The sequence below is a fragment of the Canis aureus genome, chromosome 36, assembly GCF_053574225.1.
Source record: "Canis aureus isolate CA01 chromosome 36, VMU_Caureus_v.1.0, whole genome shotgun sequence".
Lineage (NCBI taxonomy): Eukaryota > Metazoa > Chordata > Mammalia > Carnivora > Canidae > Canis > Canis aureus.
The window spans coordinates 10,807,487-10,813,903 of NC_135646.1; the positions used below are offsets into that span (position 1 = coordinate 10,807,487).

Consider the following 6,417-nt stretch of genomic DNA (forward strand, 5'->3'; position numbering starts at 1 on the left):
CCCTCTTTGGGTACTCCTCAGCCACCTCCACTTATTTTAGGTGCATACATCTCTCTTTTGTATTCCCAGGGTACCTTGTGCCTTTGTACTTTGAGCTTTGTAATTACCCACGTTTTTGGAAACTTGTGAATTACTTATCTGTCTCCCCCTGAGTAGGCAATGAGTTTCAGGTGGGCAGGAGCTCTCTTTTACTTATCATTGTATCCCCATGTTTCCTTAATAATATTGTTAAATATGCTATTTTGTCACTGTGCTATTCTGAGGATTTTACAAATATTAGCTCTTTTAGTTCTCAAACTAAACTGAGTACCATTATTATCCCATTTTGCAGAGGAGGAAATAAATACAGAAATTTTAAATAAACTTACCCAAATGTGTCTAACTGGTGACAGTGGCAGTCCTACCCCTAGCACTGGCCCTAGGCAGTCTGGCTCTTCTCTTTCTGCTCTTAATCTATATATTCTGTGGCCTTTTCTAGAAAATTTGCTATTTTCAAGTTCCTCAACTAGAATGTGAGCTATTCTGTAAACAGTGACAGGTTCTTTGTATCTTCTACCTCTTTATCCCCTCCCACTGCATATGCATAGAAACTCATAGCACCTAACATTAAATGAACATAAGCGTGCTCAAAAAATTGGATTTCTTTTTTTTAAATATTTTATTTATTTATTCTTGAGAAAAACAGAGAGAGAGGCAGAGACACAGAGAGAGAAGCAGACTCGCCACAGAGAGAGAGGCAGAGACAGAGAGAAGCAGACTCGCCACAAGAGTCTATCCCCAGGATGGAGATCACACCCTGAGCCAAAGGTTGACGCTCAACCCCTGAGCCCCCTGAGGGTCCCAGATTTATTTTTCTTTCATTAGTCTCCCATCCTTAAATTTTCAGTAAATCAATTTAGCATTTATTTTACTTTTGAAATCTCCTTCAAAATATTTCTTAGGCCACTTTTACTTTGTAATATTTTACTTCTTTCATATTTTAGCTGATTTTTCCTGATACTTGCTTAGTTTTTCCTACCAATTCATAAAGAACAAATGAAAAACCCCTACAAAAATGTTCAAAACAAGTTTCCTACCTTTTTTCCTGTTGTCTTACCAGTGATTCCAAAAGTGGAAACTCAAACCCTGCTATAGGCTTATTGTTTACTATGAAGAGAAGGAGGGCTGGCTTGAATCACCTGCTCAGACCAATGCAGTGTGTCAGTGAAGGTGTTTTTTCCAACAAGATTCAGGGTAGGAAAGGGGTCTCAGTGTGTAAATATTCATTATATCACTTTGAGGAGGAAACTAGTGGAAAATATTTATAGCTTTTCTTTCCCACGGGGGGTGTGAGAATCCTAGTATGAAGGAGACCTTCCTGTAGCCAGAGGCCGTGACTCGGTGTTTGGACTGACTCTGCAACATTAGCTTCCAGTTAATGGGAACTGTCAGCTACAGTGCACCAAGCTGTCACTTTTATAGTATACGTGTTAAAGCCAAAATGATGAAATGCAATTTCTCCTTGATATGCCACCATTCCCATCGCTAAAACTATCAGAAATTATGGAGGGATTCAATATCCAAGGTAACAGTTTCAAAGGAAAAAGAAAATGACCAGAGTCTTGTTACTGTTGTCAGTGATTCTATTATCATACTTCCATATTATGTTAAGAAGCATCATGGAAGTACACCAATGTTTAAATATTCATTTGTACGACAAAGGTAGATTGCTTTTTAAGTAAAAGAAGGAAGGTAGATGTGGTAAAAGGCAAAGTAGTAAAAGGTAACAGATTGATGGTTAGCAAAGTAAATATCTATTGTTGAATTTTTAAAAATACATCTTGACTTTTGTCTGGGAAATCAGAAACATTTCAGTGACCATTCCCAGAGGTTTTTCTCATAAATGTTGTATTTAAACAGATACAGTACAAGCTTCTGGCGGTGTTGACCTTGTGTAATATGGGAATGTATGAAATGGTGGCATAGATAGTTTTTAAAATGTGCTCCAATTTGGAAATGTTTCCTTTATTATTTCACTTGTTTTTCATATTTTAACTAGGGTAACCATTAACAAATTACACACTAGGAATAGTGAATATGGCTTATGCTTTGAATCACAAATTTGTTAGACTTTGAATTGCTACAACATGATCTACTTAGTTGAGTTAGTTGAGGAGCCATCAGATTTTTATATGGTGGTTAAATGAGAAGGAGTATAGATTCATATAGTTTCTATTATTGCCATTTTCTGTTTTGAGTCTATTTCAGACATTTGTTGAGAATAATATTGGGGGGCATTTTAGAAATTAAGCTTGTTAAGTAGTCCATACAAACGTTTCTTATATAAGTTTTTCCTTTATAATCTCTATATTTTATATTGTATTTCTTTTGTTGAAGCAGTATGCAAAAATTATAAATGTTAATTTATTCATTCTGAACCTATCTGATTTTTATAGATCATGGAAAATGATGCACAGGAAATCTTAAAGCTCCACAGTGACTTATGAGAATAAGAAATCAAATATAATGAAGATTTCAGATGTCTTTCTAGCCGGTTAATAATGAAGTTAAGGAAAATGTCATATTAACTATGTGGTATGATGGAATCAAACTAAATCAAGAATGTTACAGGTTCCAAAGCCATGTGTTTAGATTTTATGGCTTTTTTTTAGTTGGTTTTCTAATGTTAAATTTAAAATAGCTAATCTATTGGTCATTCTTCTCTTCTTGACTCACTTTTATGTTTGGGGAGTCATCTAGCTCTTTTTATGTTATTATTCATTCCAGATAGCATTTTAGTTGTTTTGTGGGGCTAGTGGTAGGGTAGTATATTGGGTCACTTGATTGGTTGGTTGCTGGGTCAGTTGGTTGGGATTTGATGTATGCCGTGGTAGCTTTGGTTTTTATATGCAGCTTTTGGTGGATTGGTTGGTTGGTTGGTTGGTTGGTTGGTTGGGGGCTATAAAATGTGGATTGAAACATCTTTGTTGGGGATCCCTGGGTGGCGCAGTGGTTTAGCCCCTGCCTTTGGCCCAGGGCACGATCCTGGAGACCCAGGATCGAATCCCACGTCGGGCTCCCGGTGCATGGAGCCTGCTTCTCCCTCTGCCTGTGTCTCTGCCCCTCTCTCTCTCTCTCTCTCTCTCTCTCTCTGTGACTATCATAAATAAATATATAAATAAATAAATAAATAAATAAATAAATAAATAAATAAATGAAACATCTTTGTTGGGGCACCTGGGTGGCTCAGCGGTTGAACGTCTGCCTTTGGCTCAAGGCATAATCAAGGGGTCATGGGATCAAGTCTCACATCCAGCTCCCTGCATGGAACCTGCTTCTCTCTCTGCCTGTGTCTCTGCCTCTCTCTGTGTGTGTCTCTCATGAATAATGATAATAAAAAAATAAACATCTTTGTTTTATGTGTAGGATATTAGGTGAGCTGCTTGGTTGTTTGGTTGGTTTGAGGGCATTTGCCGTAGACTGGGGTAGCTTTGGAGCAGAGGTATGAGAAGCAGTTTGGCAAGATCACTTTTAGTGGGACAGGGAAGATCTTTGTATAATTTTAGGCAAGACTTGAAATCTTTCTGTGATAGAACAAGCTGAAGATACTGTAGCTCTAAATGATAACAACCCTTATTATATGTAAAGTAAGGTATAAAAGCACAGAGTAAAATAACAGAAGATATCAATAATTTGAATAATTGTTATGTTTGTCACTGAAGTAAGTGGTTGCTTGAAGACTTCTAAGACTTTTCTTTGGGCATTCTTAGATGGTTTATAGTTGTGAAATAGCCAAATCAAAGACAGAATTTATAAACCACATTATGCAAAGCTTAAGGCCAAGCAACCATTTGTCGGGGTGTGTGCTAACTGAATGTGCAGTCTTCCTCCCTATCCTACCTCTCCAGACTTGTTTCATGCCAGTTTTGGAAGCCTTTTGGCTATATCTGGATAGTTACTCTGTAGAAAGCCCGCAGCACCCGCAGCACCTAGAACATAAGAAAGTTCATATGGCTGTTTCCCTTTCTGATAGGCAACTGAGAGGAGCTGTTAAAGTGTTTGCTTATGCAAAAGTCATTTCAGTCTTAAGTGTTTTAAATACAGAAACAATGCCAACATTACAGAATGAGGCATGAACATATTTATATGTTCTGAAAGAAAATAATTTCCGTGGAGTTGACACCTGAAGTTTTTCCCAAAAATCTCCTCTTTTCACTGATTATAGGATGGAAATAACATTTATTGAATCAGCTTTTGTGTCTTTCTTCTTAGGGCCAGCCTCTTTTTTGGGAGGGAGATGTTTGGCCATGAGTAAAGGTGTCCTTTATGAGAAAATAAGTGGACTGATCTTCATAATTGTGGCACTTGTAGAGAAGCCTTCTATAATTTGTATTTGGCAGAATCATAGTCTCGATTTTATGAAAACCGTACAGTAACCAACTGAGTTAATCAGGCATTAACATGTCATAAATAGTCATCCATTGGAAATCATAGTGATATGTAATTGTGCCATGCTCCAGATGTTAACCCTATTATGTATGTCCTATGGGGCAGTTTAATAAAACACCTAGCATAGCAGATGCCTAGATAATCGATCAGTAGTAACAATGAATTATAAGTACTGCTGTCATAAAATTATGGTGGTATGGTTTCATTAAAATCCATTTGATATTTATTAAATAAAATAAGTAGAGAGACTGTGTTGATACAGATGATGTTTTAATATCCAAAGCACTTGTACTGTAAAGTCTGAAAAATTAAGTGTCAAGTTCATTCTGATTGGGTTAAGGACCAAGGAAAACTACATTTTGACAATATTTTCTACTCAGGCACACACTTGTTAGTCAAGGCATAATTGCACTATATATGTAACAAGTTATCTGTATATCAAGGAACTCATTTCTTCTTAAGGGATATATTTAAGATCGCATAAACAATCCCAGCTCTGTCTGTATGTCTATATTGTATGTCTGTAAGCAAGAGTCCCTAAACCTTCTGTAGTTGAATTTGGCAGTTAAAAATCAATATCTCCTTCACCTGAATTCTGGTTTTGCTACTTGGGGACTCCTCTGAGGGCCCGGGAGTATAAAATGTCTGTAAAGATCCATGAAATTGAGCAAAGGACAGAAGAAAACAGGCTTCTGTGAAATAGAAAGATCCCAGGTCTTATTATTTAAAGACTTGGGTTCAAGTCAACTCTTAACTAGCTCTACCATCTTTGACAAGTTACTGAAGCACAACTAATTTTGGTTTCTTCATTTCAGAAAGTGATGGTAATCCGTAGTGTGATTATGAAGTGTCCAATTTATGTTCAGATGAGTTTACTACCTTGTAATTCTTGGGACCAATCTTGCCCAAACTGCCCATATTCTCTGTGTGTATGTGCGTGTGTTTGTGTGTGTGACACACACATAGTAATATGTTTGTCTGATATTGAAAGTCAAAACAGGCAATTCCTTGACAGTATGGTTTCCAGTTATATCAGGACACTGTCTTAAATCCCAGACCCCTTTAATTAGGATGTACCATCTTTGGAATATAACTCACCACCCCTGGGCTGAAGATAACTTCTTCAGTGGCAAAGAACACACCACTATCATTAAATCAGCATTTCCCCTTCTTCTCTTAATAGTGTTAGCTTTCACACTTGTCCTTAAAAATAGCTTCTCCAAAGAGATACCGTCACAGACAATCAGTTTATAATGCTAATCTTTTGAGGCATCTATCTTCATGTAAAAGCCATCCTCTCCAGTTATTTGTTATTTTTTAAGTGCTTAATAGTTTGGCAGTATAAATGAGTCCTAAATAATGTTTCAGACGCATTATAGCACAACACTCACACACACACACACACACACACACACACACACACACACAAATTCATGCTTAGCTATGAAAGTCTCCTACTATGTTGGAAATCTTTTCTACGCTACTAAAATAACAAATACATGAGCACACATACACAACAGGCACACACTCTTGTTCCTGAAATAAGCAACTCATTGTTTTGTAAACAAAGTGACAATAGGTGCTATGGGGACAAGCTGACTTCACAACCCACTTGTTGCTTCATGTGGCTCTGCCACTTGTTCTGACATCATCTCTTAAATCCTGAAAATAAATCTGATGTCAACACTGTATCCATTGTAGATCCTCTCCAGTAACTGCAGAGTGCAAGGAAACAAATCATACATCAGGGCATTTCGCTGCGCTGCTTGGAAGAGAAGAGAAAAGGAACATCCAGACTCGTAATTTTAAGCATCGTCTCTCTCCCCCAGCTCTTTCACAAAAAGACAGCAGAATTTGTTCCTGTATTTCTCATGTTTTGAAAATATTTATTGAGAAATTTTACATTCCAGTTTTTCTTCCAAGAATGCTGAATCACAGTTACTTTAATAGACCAAAGCAAGCTGACAGCTCCCACACAACCTGTTTTCA

At 37.1% G+C, this 6,417-nt stretch overlaps 1 long non-coding RNA gene across 2 annotated transcripts in view; it reads left to right on the forward strand.

Annotated features, from left to right (window-relative positions):
• Positions 1–3,117, forward strand: part of LOC144305726 (uncharacterized) — a 64,089-nt gene extending 60,972 nt beyond the window's left edge. The window contains exon 6 of one of the 2 annotated variants that reach the window (XR_013372790.1): positions 2,436–3,117. This is a non-coding gene — a long non-coding RNA (uncharacterized LOC144305726). The remainder of the gene's footprint in view (positions 1–2,435) is intronic. The other variant, XR_013372791.1, reaches the window with a different exon arrangement.
• Positions 3,118–6,417: the final 3,300 nt, after the last annotated feature.